The sequence below is a fragment of the Tupaia chinensis genome, unplaced genomic scaffold, assembly GCF_000334495.1.
Source record: "Tupaia chinensis unplaced genomic scaffold, TupChi_1.0 Scaffold000458_2, whole genome shotgun sequence".
Lineage (NCBI taxonomy): Eukaryota > Metazoa > Chordata > Mammalia > Scandentia > Tupaiidae > Tupaia > Tupaia belangeri.
The window spans coordinates 948602-961766 of NW_006159967.1; the positions used below are offsets into that span (position 1 = coordinate 948602).

Genomic DNA, 13165 nt, shown 5'->3' on the forward strand with positions numbered 1-13165 from the left:
ATCATCATCATCATCATCATCATCATCATCATCATTATTGGTTAATTTGCTACAGGGCACCATGCACTTGCCAGAGAGAGACAGAAGGAAAGTGAGAAAGTAAGCCATCAGACCTGGGACTTGGACCATGGTTAGCCATGTGGGAGTCCAGCCATGCTACTCACTGGCACCTTATTATCTATCTTAAAAAATTTTTTTGAGGGGGGGAAATGGGTGGCGTGGTGCTTTAGGCACTGGATTCCCACATGACCAACCGTAGTTCGAGTCCCAGACCTGGATGCTTGCTTTCCCTCTCTTTTTTTTTTCCCTCTCTCTCTTTCTCTCTCTCTCTCTTTAGTGAGTGTACAGTGCCCTGTAGCGAATTTTTAAAAAATGATGATAAATAAAATAATTCTTTAGAAAAAAATTTTTATTCATAATAGAATATGAGTGCGCACATGAGAAAGAGATGCACATCCTCCACAGAGGATGAGTTGTTTTGCTTTGTCACTGAGTGTGTTGTATGTGCAAGACAGAGAAAGAGAAAAAGAAAGCTTTTCCTAGTGGGGCCCAGTCATCCCATAGTTCTTTTTCCTCCTTTTTCGTCCAGTTCTCCATCCTGCTGAGATCCTGAGCATGCATACATGCATGCACTCAGTGTGTTTTTTAAGCTGCTGGTACTGGGACTTGAACCCTGGTTGGCCATGTAGGATCTGGCTTCCTCTATATCATGCCTAACCACTACACTATGGGGCTGGCCAGCCCATTTATCATTTTTATTATAACCATTCTAGTGGTTACGAAAAGATACTTTATTATGGTTTTGATTTGCATTTCTTAGCATCAAATGCTGATGACATTGAGCATTTTCTTCATGTGCTTCTTGGCCATTTGTGTATCTTATCTGGAGAAATGTTTTTTCAGATCAGTTGCCCATTTTTTGTTTGGTTGTCTTTTTGTTGCTCTCTGCTGAGGATGTTTGTTTGTTTATTGCCAGAGGGAGTGTGTGCTCACCAGAGAGAGACAGAGAATGGGAGACAGGGAGAAAAGCACCCCCCAATGGGGTGTGGTCATACTGCAATATTTTTCTTATTTCTCTGTCCTGTTGGAGTTTAGGGCATGCATGCACAAGTGCCTGACGTATTTTTCTCAAGCTGCTGGGACTGGAAGTTGAGCTGTGATTGGCCGGGTTGGATTCAGCTTCTTTAAACACCAGGCCATTGAACTAGCCCAGCAAAAACAAGCATTCTAAGCTGAAAAGGAGTAGAGTCTAGCACTTAGGATACCACTAGACATATGAACCATATGTCTATCAGGGTTTTGTTTTACATTTGTTGCTTGTGGAATTTCAAACATACACCAATATACCTACCTCTCTATTTTTTGTTTTTCATGAGGGAAATCGTCAATGTTGTCTACTAGAAAATGTATAGATATTAGTCATACCATATACTGGAAAAAGCAGGTCAACAAAGATTTCGTGAAAGTTGCATTTATACTGTTTTTCAATTCGAAGATTTTTCTTTGCATTTTAAACAATAGAAAAATAGAAAAAGCATAATGGTAAGTAAGGAAACAATAATACTTGTGGACTGTGATAATTCAGCACTGAGGTTGGGCTCATGGACATACAAGAGCCAATACAGAAGGATATTGTCTTTTGAATGAAACAAATATGTTGCATCCAAACAAATTAGAATAATTTAGAAACATCCTATGTATTATCTTTGCCCTGACTTGATTTCAGTTTTAGTTCTGGCTGGCTAAGAAATCTTGATTTCTGTACTTTTTTCTGAGCTAACTCTTGCTCCTTTCTGTCAGTTTTGCATGTAATATTCTTCCAACAGATTCCTTTTTCTGTTTAACTAGCCAGAGGTTGTATCTGTTGTTTGCAACTAAGAACCTTGACTGGTAAAATGTTACACTGTTGAGAGCAACAACTAGTTGAAGAATAATAAAAATACAGTGATTGTCATTTTCATAAAAACAAAACAAAGTCTATATACACATTTGTATACATACATGTAGGTGTCTAGAGACATGACCAGAAGGACACAGGTAGACTATGAACAGTATTTGGTTGTGTCTGGATAGGAGAGATTGATAGGCCAGCAGATGGCATGGTGGTTAAGGTTCTGGACTCCCACATGGTCGACAACAGTCTGAACCCCAGACCTGGATGCTAGAAAATCAGGCTGGGTGCATATATGCATGTGTCCGAAATCCAGAGAGGAGAATGGAGGAGAAGGCATTGTGGCGTGGCCATCCCAAGTAGGGTGTGATTTCTCATTTTCCTTTTCACTGTCTCTCTCTGGAGAGCACACACACTCTATGGCAAAATAAATAAATAAATAAATAAATAAATAAATAAATAAATAAATAAATAAATGGCAGGGGTGAGGTGAGGATTAATGGAGGTTAGGAGAGTATCTTAACTCCACCCCCCATGCACTTGAATATTGTTAGAATTTTTATAGCAATCATATATAATATACATACTTTTTTTTTTTTTTTTAATTTTGCCAGAGTGTGCATGCACTTGCTTGAGTGAGACAGAGAGAAAGGTCAAAGTGAAAAACTTTTTTGGGGGGAGAGAGGTTTTTTTTTTTTAAATTTAAGTTTATTTGTATACATTCATTCACTGTACATCATTACAGCATACAAAATGAGATTTACCATCCAGAGTACACTGTATATTGTCTCAATCAAGCACATCAACATACATGTTATTGTCAACAAATAATTTACCATTTCTTGCGCTCTCCAGAAAGACAGAGAGAGACAGAGAGACAGAAAGTGAGAAATCATCCCCCAGGGGGGATGGCCACACCGCAATCCCTTCTCCTCCTTACTCCTCTCAGGATCTTGGGCATGCACGCACACGTGCCCGGTGTGAGTTTAAGCCACCGGATCTGGGACTTGAACCGTGGTCGACTACATGGGAGTCCAGCGACATAGCCATTACGCCAACTGCTGGTCCCTCTCCTTTGTTTTTCCTTCCTTTTGCGATTTTGGGCACACACACACATGTGTCCAGGGTGTATTTCAAGCTGCTTGTCTTTGGGACTTGAACTGCTCAGTGCAATCCAACTACCTTAAGCACTATGTCACTGGCTGGCCCAACACACATGTTCTTTAAAGTTGTTTTTTTTTTTTTTAATTAGAACTTAAAAACTCTTCTTACGTTTCCCACACCTACAGTGCTGTATTTTTAGGTCACTGAGAAAGTCATCATATACTTTTCTATGTAAAAATGAGTCATGACTTTCCCAACAATCCAATAGTTTGCTAGGGCTGCCATAATAAAACACTGAAGACTGGCTGGATTAAATAACAGAAATGTATTTACTTCCAGCCTAAAGGCTGGAAGTTAGAGATCAAGGTGTCAGCAGGATTGGTTTCTCCTGAGGCTATTCTTGTTGGCTTGCAGATGACCACTTTCTTGCTGTGTCCTCACATGGTCCTTTCTCAGTGTGAGTGCATTCCTGGTATCTCTTTCTGTAAATCCTAATCTTCTTACACAGACATCAGTCAGATTGGATTGGGGCCCACCCTAATTACCTCATTTTAATGTGATCACCTCTTTAGTGGCCCTGTCTCCAGTCGCAGTCATATTCTGAGGCACTGGGTGTTAGGGCATCAACATATGAGCTTTGGAATTTAGTCCATCACAAGTGCCATTGAAAATGGGCAGACTCAAGACTCTGACATACAAAGAGCTTGTGTGTACAACATAATGTAATGTTCAGTGTTGAAGACATGCATGTCTATGTCCTGGTCTTAATTAATGCACACTGTAGGTAGGCTTAGAAAATCCATTCTGCAACCCCACTAAGATGTACAATGATTAAACACACTTGGAAGTCACTCCAGCCCTTTACAAGGTACAAAGTTGAACAGGATCAAAAACAGTGAGTTTTCTGAGATCCATCAGAGATCTGAGATCACAGGACAAACCACCATCATCAAAATTAGACAGGCAAATTCAGAGAACACCAATCAACCTTCCTGAAGTAGAAGCTGTTGGGGCGAGTACTAGTAGGAACACATAAATGGTAACTGGCAAATTGCTGGAGATAGAGTGCAGACTAGTTGCGGAATTAAAAAAAATCCTGGGTATCCAGTCTGATGGGAGAGGAGCCACATTTCTTTGGATTTTACCTTGCGGAACCCCAACGGTTTATCACAGTGAAGACCTGAGAAAAGTCCCTTTTTGTTTAGTCAGGAAGAGGGTAAAATAAACAAATTTCAAATATTTCCAAGAACATTCTGATCTTCATAATAAAACCCTACTACCAAAGGAAACTGCTTTAATAGGTTTATCCAATGTGGGGAAGAGAAATACACAACTCCAGTAGCCTCTAGTTCCTGTATCACCTCAAGGGCTTAACAGGAAGCTGAGAAACATAAAGATTGCGGCACAGGGACGCAGGCCCACTGAAGGACCGAGACCTAATGATAGGGTTATATAAGACTTGTATGTATGAAATAGACATAAAATGAGCTATTTTAGCAAGGGACAGTCCATGGCTGAAGGGCATTAAATACATTCACATTGTCACATAATCATCACTACCATCCGTGTCCAGTGAATGTTTTCTCTTTTTAGATTTTTGCTATGTGGCTTGTGCACTTGCCAAAGAGAAACAGAGAGGGAAAGTGAGAAATCATCCCCCAAGGGGATGGCCACTTTGCAATCCCTTCTCCATTCTCTTCTTGGGATTTTGGACATGTACGCACATGCCCAGTGTGTGTGTGTGTGTGTGTGTATGTGTTTAAATTTATTTTTACATTTTTTCACAAACATTTACTTTACACATTAAAAAATTTTTTGCTACTACTCCATAGTTGTTGACAGTTAATAAAAATCTTTCAGAATTTCAGAATATTGAATTTTAAAGATAATGTTCAAAATATTTCTTATAATTTTGTATATAATTTTATTTGTGATTCTATAACAGAGACAGTATGATTTTAAGTATTTTTGGGAAAATATTTACATGTCTACTATTCAAATTGTTGAAAAGCAAGTGCCCAGCACACTAGCACACAAAAACCTTCTCAACTCAACCCTGCCTACCAAGTGTTCTGTGATATACCATCTGCTAGCAATGATCAGTCTCTTTTTCTTCCTTCAAAGTCTTTCTCAAGATAGTCCTCTGGTGTGCTTGCTCTTTTGCAGTCTCTACTGATTACAATGCTGAGCTGGAAGAGTCCAGGTTATTTTATGAATTCTTTCATATAAATTCTTTCCTATATCTTCTCTAATCCTCTCTGCCAGGCAGAACTATTTAGGGTGCCAGACCATCTTTCTAAGAGCTTCTCTTGGCTTACTTGAGGTCCACCTTAGTTCCAAAGTTTTCTGATTCATCTTCAGGTATGACATTCCAGTCAAAGCCCTGTCCAATAATGAATATTTCCAATTTCTGATTCAATGCAAATAACTGAACTTATGCAAATAATGCTTCTGCCACAAAATAAGAATACTCTCAAATATTTTCAATTCAGTAGGGGTCAGGAAGAAAGAAAAGTTTATGTTTCCATTTAAAGCAACAAACAAAATATTTTAACAAATTGCTGAACCTATCAACAACTCAAAAGAAAGTAAAATGTTTAAATTGGGAAAACAAAGCATAGTTAAAAAAAAGAAATCAGTAATGTTTTACTCAAAAGTCACAAAATTCTATTTCGCCAGTTCAGTCTTATGTTTAAACTCTCTTCTGTTGAATACACAGTGTTACTGTGGTCCAATCTTTCCGTTTAAATCCTAGAAGTTAACATTCAAGGTTATTATTGATATTTCTTGTCCTTAGCATTAAATTTTTTTTTTGGTTGCCTTTTTTTCTCTTATTTCTTTATGTGTCTTCAGTTTTCCTGGTAGAGCACTCCTTTCAGAACTTCTCGAAGAGTAAGTCTGCTATTGGCAAATTCTTACAGGTCTTATTTATCTGAGAATGGTTTTATACTTTCTTTCCATATGAAAGATAATCTTGCTGGGTATAGTATTCTTGGTTGAAACTGTTTTTCACTGAACACTTCAAATATATTTTCTCATTCTTTCCTTGCTTGCATTGATTCTGATGAAAGGTCTGAGGTGAACGTGATTGGATAACCTTTATAAGTAACCTGACATTTCTCTCTTGCCAATTTTAGTATCTTGTCTTTGTCTGTAGATTTGGTCAGTCTTGGTATGATGTGCCTTGGAGAAGATCTTTTTGGGTTGATTCTATTAGGGGTCTTTTGTATTTCTTGGGTCTGGATATTTGAATGGCTTTCTAGGTTTGGAAAGTTTTTTCCCAAGATTTCATGGAATAGATTATCAATGCCCTTATTAGTTTCCTCATCTTCTGGGATACCAACTATCCAGATGTTTGGATATTTAATTCTGTCTAGTATTTCTCATGTAGTATTCTCATTTTGGGGGGTTATTTTTACATTTTTTTGGTTGTTTCTTTTCTCGATCAGAGGCTTTGCCTTCAATATCCGAGATTCGATTTTCTGCATGGACTAATCTGCTTTCAATACTTTCGAGGGAGGTTTTGGTGTCCTTAATGGCAGCCTACATCTCTAATAGCTCCATTTGATTCATTTTTACGGTGTGTATTTCCTCTTTCAGATCATAGAAGAACTTCAACACCTCCTGGAACTCGTTGTCTCTTTTTTCCTACATCTTCTGGAGTTCATTACTTTTCAGTTCTTGCATCTCATTTAGTTTTGTCATTATGAATATTCCGAATTCTCTATCAGACATTTCCATGAGTTCTACTGTACTGTCTGTAGATGATGAGGGATTGTTCTTTTCCCTTAGGAGGGAGATATTTTCTTGATTTCTCATATTTCTTGTGCCTCTGCAGTTGTTTCTGGTCATTCTGTGACAAAATCTGTCCTCCACTGTGCTTTGCAAGTATCCACAGAAAGATTAGGAGTTCAGATTTCTAAAAAGAAATTCCTTGGAACTCACAGTTGGCGTAATGTCTATGTCACTGTACTCCCATTGAGTCACCTGTGGTTTGAGTCCTGGACCTGGTGGCTTAAACTCACACCAGGCACATGTGTGTGTGTGTCCAAGATCTCGAGAGGAGAATAGAGGAGAAGGGATTGCAGCATGGCCATCCTCCTGGGGGGGTGACTTCTCACTTTCTATCTCTCTGTCTCTCTTTGTCTTTCTGGCAAGTGCATGTGCCCTATAGCAAAAATATCTCAAAAAATAAATAAATAAAAAAGAAATTTCTTCATTAAAGTGGTGAAGATTTCAATGACTCTAAAAGTATTTAGATTCTTGGCTACTATGCATCTAGGCCTATCTAGACATTCAGTGTGTGGAGAGTGAAACTTAGAGTGGGAAAGTTAGGTTAAAAAAATAAGCAAAAAGGAAAAAAACTAGAAAAATACTACCAAAAAAAGAAGGGAAAAAAGTATTTTTTACATATAAAAAATAAAAACTGTGTGGTGCAAACACTCCACAATCCCTTCTCTTCCATTCTCCTCTTGGGATCTTGGGCACGCACACGCACTCGGCATGAGTTTTAAGCCACCGGGTCCGGGACGCGAACTGTGGTTGACTACGTGGGAGTTCAGCGACATAGCCATTATGCTAACTGCTGGTCCTGACTGGTGTGTTTTTCAAATGACTGGGTGCAGGACTCAAACCATGAAGCTGGCCATGTGGGATCCAGTTACCTTAACCACTCTGCCACTGGCTAGACCTCCAGTGAATTATTTTTAAACTTTTTTAGCTTGAGGGCCAAATATCAACAGTTTTACTTGTTTTGAAGAGAAACACATGACCATATATACCTTTCCAGAGAGTGTCTGAATTGCAAGCAAGTGGACTTCAGCTGTGTAGGATGAAAACTGGGAAGAGAAAAAAGGAATAAGCCATGGTGCCAGTAGGCAGGAATTGGATCCTGTGTAGTGTTTTATGTTTTCATCTTGTCCATATATACCTATTTTAAAAATACATAATAATGATTTTGAATTGTTAATTATATGACAAGCACTGTCCTAAGTGCTTTATATACACAACTCATTTCTCAAAACAAGCCTGGGAGATAGGTACTCTCACTGCTTTCCAGATAAGAAAATGGAGAGAAGGAGAGATTAAATAACTTCTCCAAGGTTTATACTAGGTAGCAAAATAGCCTAGAAATGACTGGTAATTGAATTTCTGCCTGTAACTGGTACAATATTCATATAAGCTGTATCAGAGACATCTGAAGGTGAAAAAACTACCATCCCCATATATAACTAATTTGTGCTGTGCACCAACAAGAACCTGCTTTAAATTTCCATGCCAATTTACAATCCCCATACTGTACCAGGCAAGGTTAGTGGCTAGTGAAAATTCCACCAGGACAGGGCTATCTACATTTGGTAGCGTGTCAACTATAAAAAAAAAAAAAAAAAAAGACACTGTACAGTTTAAAAATAAATCTTACATAGTCTTACATTCCAATTTTTTTCTTTAAAAGGAGTGAGTTGTGTACAGGGGGGTTAAATGCTTTATAGTCAAGGGAAAAAAATACATGAGAACCAACTTATTCATCATCTTCTTCATCTTCATCTTCCTCATCTTCTTAATCTTGTCTTCCTCCTCCTTTTTCTTGCTCTTTTCAGCCTTGACAGCTCCCTTTTCTGCTGCATTAGCTGTTCCTTTACCTTGGAATGCAGTAATATCCTTTCTGTATTTTCCCTTCAGCTTAGCAGCTTTCTTTTCATAAGACTGTTTACCATCTGCAGCAATGTTATTCCACATCTCTTCCAGTTTCTTTGCAACATCACCAATGGATAGGCCAGGATGTTCTCTGATTTTGGGGCGATATTCAGAACAGAACAAGAAAAAGGCCGAAGGAGGCCTCTTGGGTGCATTGGGATCTTTGAACTTTTTTGTTTCCCCTTTAGGAGGGATATAGGTTTTCATTTCTCTTTCATAAAGGGCCTTATCCACCTTTGCCATATCTTCAAACTTCCCTTTCTCTTTAGCAGACATGGTCTTCCAGCTCTCTGAGCACTTCTTAGAAAACTCTGAGAAGTTGACTGAAGCATCTGGGTGCATCTTCTTGTGCTCCTCCCGGCAAGTTTGCACAAAGAATGCATATGATGACATTTTGCCTCTTGGCTTAAAAATATGGAACACTTAACAAATTTCATGTTATTCTTGAGCAAGGGCCATGCTAATCTTCTCTGTATCGTTCCAATTTTAGTATATGTGCTGCCGAAGCGAGCACTATTATTATTTTTAAATTTGCTATAGGTCACATATGCTCACCAGAGAAAGTGAGAACACAGCTTGCAGGATCCAGACTCGAACTGTGGTCGGCTATGTGGGAGTCCAGTGCCTTAACCACCATGCTACCTACTGTTCCCTATAGTGCTTCTTTCAACAGCTGTACAGTATTGCATTGACTAGGTGTAGCATAATTCATCAGTTATGTATTGATAAAGTAGTTACAGTTTGATTTAGAAATGCTACATTAAAAAAATCTTTTCTTTTTTAATTTAAAGAAATTTAAAGAGACATACATGCTCCCAACGGGGTCTTCATACTGCAACCCACCCCAGCTCTTACTAGCCCCTGGATCATAGGCACAGGCACATGTGCCCCTAATGAGTACAAGGAGGTCTCAGGATGCAAACCTGGGACACCTCCATGTGGGTCCAGTTGTTTCACCGTTGTATTACCATCTGGCCCTACATTTGTTAAGTCTTATGTATAATCTCTCACATATATATAGGATTCATTTCTAGAGGAGGAATCATAAGGCCAACAGATATATGCTAAATTACGGTATGTTGAGGCCAGCAGGTAGTGTAGTGGTTAAGACGCTGGACTTTCATGTGGTTGAACATGATTTGATCCCGACCCAGAGCCTTGCCAGGCGCATGTGCCTGTGTGCTCAAAATCCCGAGAGGAGAATGGAGAAGGGATTGCAGTGTGGCTATCTCTCCTCGGGGGGGATGATTTCTTACTTTCTGTTTCTGTCTCTCCAGCAAGTGAATACTCCTTGTAGCAAAAAATCTCTCTAAAAATAAAACCCCCAAAAACAAAAACAAGAAAAAAAATCATCTATTGAAAAATTGCTCTCTATAGAGGTTCTATCTATATTGTTCTAAGAATGTAAATATTGTGTGAGACGGTAAAGTCAGTGCAGCCACAGGAGAAAGCAAGGATGAGGCCTGTAAGTAGTAGTATATGATATTCACAGGTCCTAGAGATGGGTTACCACGTCATGAGGGGCTACAGGAGAAGTGCCAGGGTTTGGTTAGGTGGCGGAAGGCAGGATCGAGGGGAATGTCAAGACCAGAGCCTTCAGTGGGGTTTCCATGAGAAAGTCAAGGCAGGGCAAGGCAAATGGTTTAGGGCTTGGCTGAATAACTCTGTCAGGCTTTAAGGTATAGGAAGTCACCTGGTACCTGGCCCTGGCATGATTTAGAAGGGAAATATTGGCTAGGGATTGGTTGGTTTATATATGAGAGTGCTCCAATCACCACTTTGCTATTACTAAGAAAGGGTTAGCCCAGGAAGACAGTCTCTCCATAGCCAGCTACCTTTTTAAGATATCAAAACATAAAATACAGGGACCAGCAGTTAGCGTAATGGCTATGTCGCTGGACTCCCATGTAGTTGACTGTGGTTTGCATCCTGGACTCAGTGGCTTAAAACTCACGCCAGGTGCGTGTGCGTGCATGCCCAAAATCCCGAGAGGGGAATGGAGAAGGGATTGCGGTGTGGCCATGCCCCCCCTAGGGGATGACTTTTCGCTTTCTGTCTCTCTGCTCTTTCTGGTGAGCGCATGCCCCCTATAGCAAAAACCTCTCAAAAAAACCCCAAAAAACAAAAAAACATAAAATACAGAAAATAAGAGAACACAGTTAACACATATACTGTCACTCAGTGTATAAAGATAAGCCATTTTCCCACACCTTCAAAATTATCACACTATCTGGCCTTTGCTATTCTGATAAATGACAATTGACACATGTACAACAAACATTAAGTGCTTATGATGTGACAGGCAATATTTTATATGTTGGAACAAAATAAAGCTCTTGCCCTCAGGGCAAGCCCTAGAACCTATATGGAGAAAGTTATAAAACCTTACAAAAACTTAAAAGAACTGGTCATATGAAGATACACATTAGTGGATTAGAAGAATAAATATGAGAGGTGGCAACTATTACCAACTCAATAGGTATCATACAGAATTACAAGGTTTTGTTTTTGAGAACAGGTGAGATGACTTGACATAATGTTTTCTGAAATAAGGAACAGATATGAAGTATGAATACCTTGAAAAAGAAAGGTAGTATAAAAATATCTGCTCTACCAGGAGTTAAAACATACTATGAAAACACAATTGGTAATTCAGTGAGGAATAGCACAATATGACACCCAGAAACAAATTCTAGTTATATATGATGTGCCTGCTTGTGTGTAAGCAAGTATGACATAATTTTAATTATTATAGTTTTATTTTTTCCAAGGAGTTTGCCATAGGGCACATGTGCTTGCTGCAAATAGACAGTGGAAGGGAAAAAAATCATTCCTCAGTGGGGAGGGCCATTCTGTAATCCCTTTTCCTTCACTCTCCTCAGGATTTTGGGCATGCATGCAGCACATGCCCCAGTATGATTTTCAAGCTGCCAGATCCAGGACTTCAGCCACAGGTGGCCATGTGGGAGTGCAGTGCCTTAACCACCACATCACCTGCAGGTCCCGTTATTATAGTTTTTAAATAAGTATCTAGTACGTTGTTTCCCCTAGTACAGTTCTCAGATTTTGTAATAAAAATATATTACTTTTTTATAATCTCCTACCAATACTACACATGACTAAATATATAATAAAATATAAAGGTAAAAGAAGTGATCATGATTGCAAACAGTTCTGAGTTAAAGCTGACATATTAGTCTTTCAAGGAAAACAGAGTAGTATTTTTCATGATTTACTAAAATTTTGGTGTCTGTTAAAAACCGGATTTGATGGAAGACACCGCCATATGGCAAGAAAACACCAGATTTGGTGGAATAAAGAAATACTTACCTTGTAACTTTTTGAGAATACTTGTCTGATTTAAATTAAAAAGAGAAATACTTCATACAATTGAGGTACTTAAAAAAATTTTTATTTAAATTCAGATTTTCACCATGTGTTGCTTCCACCACACTGGCTGTTTTTTTATTACCGTCTTGCTATGTTGCCCTGGCCACCTCTGAGTTCACAGTCCTTCTGCTTCAGCCTTCCCTAGGTGCAGAGATTACACATGCATGCCCAGCCTTTTGGTTGGACTGGTAATCAAATCCACGCCTGCCATATGGTCCCAGCTTGTAAAGCATAGCATCTTAGCAGTGCATGCCACCCCAGCTGGGCCAGTTAGGTGTGGTTTTAAAAATGTCTCCGATTTTGTATATTGTTAGTAAAGTATAGAAGTCTTTTATTAATAACTTGCACCTAAATGAATTGATCAGTTAGATGATTAAATAAGCTAGCAAGAATTAAAAATTATCTTTTTTTTCTCTTTAATTTGGTGTACGGCAGATGCACTTGCTGGAGAAAGGCAGAGAGGTAAAGTGATAAAGCATCCCCTAGAAGGGATGGCCACAATGCATTCTCCATTCTCTTGTCAGGATTTTGGACATGCATGCACACATGCCTGGCATGTTTTTCAAGTCACTGGGTCCAGGACTTGAACCACACAGTTAGTGGGATCCAGCTGTCTACACCACCATACCACTGGCTGGCCCTGTACTTTTCATAACAGAGAGAAAAGTCTAGGTTTTTATATTCATGAAATATCCAAATAAGTAAACTGAACAAATACAAAGAGAAATCTCCAGGTATTGTCTCACCAATGGTATAGAAGAAAAAAAAACAGTACTTACTCTTTCATGAAGTTTTTAATAAGCTATCATTTTCTTATATGTACACTAGTAATCTTAAAAAGACAATTACTGCCAAAAGTTAAATACTTACAATTTATAAAAAAATATAATTTAAAAAATTTGTAAAATAAGGGGAGGTACCTACTTCCAATGGATTAAATAAGAACATTCCACTTTTAAGGTCGTTAACCAGAAAACAGGAAATTTCTAATTTGTCTAAGTGAACACTAAAAACTCATGGAAGCAGAGACCTTACTGTTTTAGTTCAAGCTTCCTTCTACATAACTTTAAATAAACCTTAAAA

At 38.6% G+C, this 13165-nt stretch overlaps 1 non-coding gene and 1 pseudogene across 1 annotated transcript; both read right to left on the reverse strand.

Annotated features, from left to right (window-relative positions):
• Positions 1–9091, reverse strand: part of LOC102470317 (high mobility group protein B1-like) — a 21378-nt pseudogene extending 12287 nt beyond the window's left edge.
• Positions 9092–9100: 9 nt separating this feature from the next.
• LOC114009092 (U6 spliceosomal RNA) lies at positions 9101–9206 on the reverse strand. The gene has a single exon (XR_003550567.1). It is a non-coding gene; the product is annotated as a U6 spliceosomal RNA (small nuclear RNA).
• Between the last annotated feature and the right edge of the window lie 3959 nt (positions 9207–13165).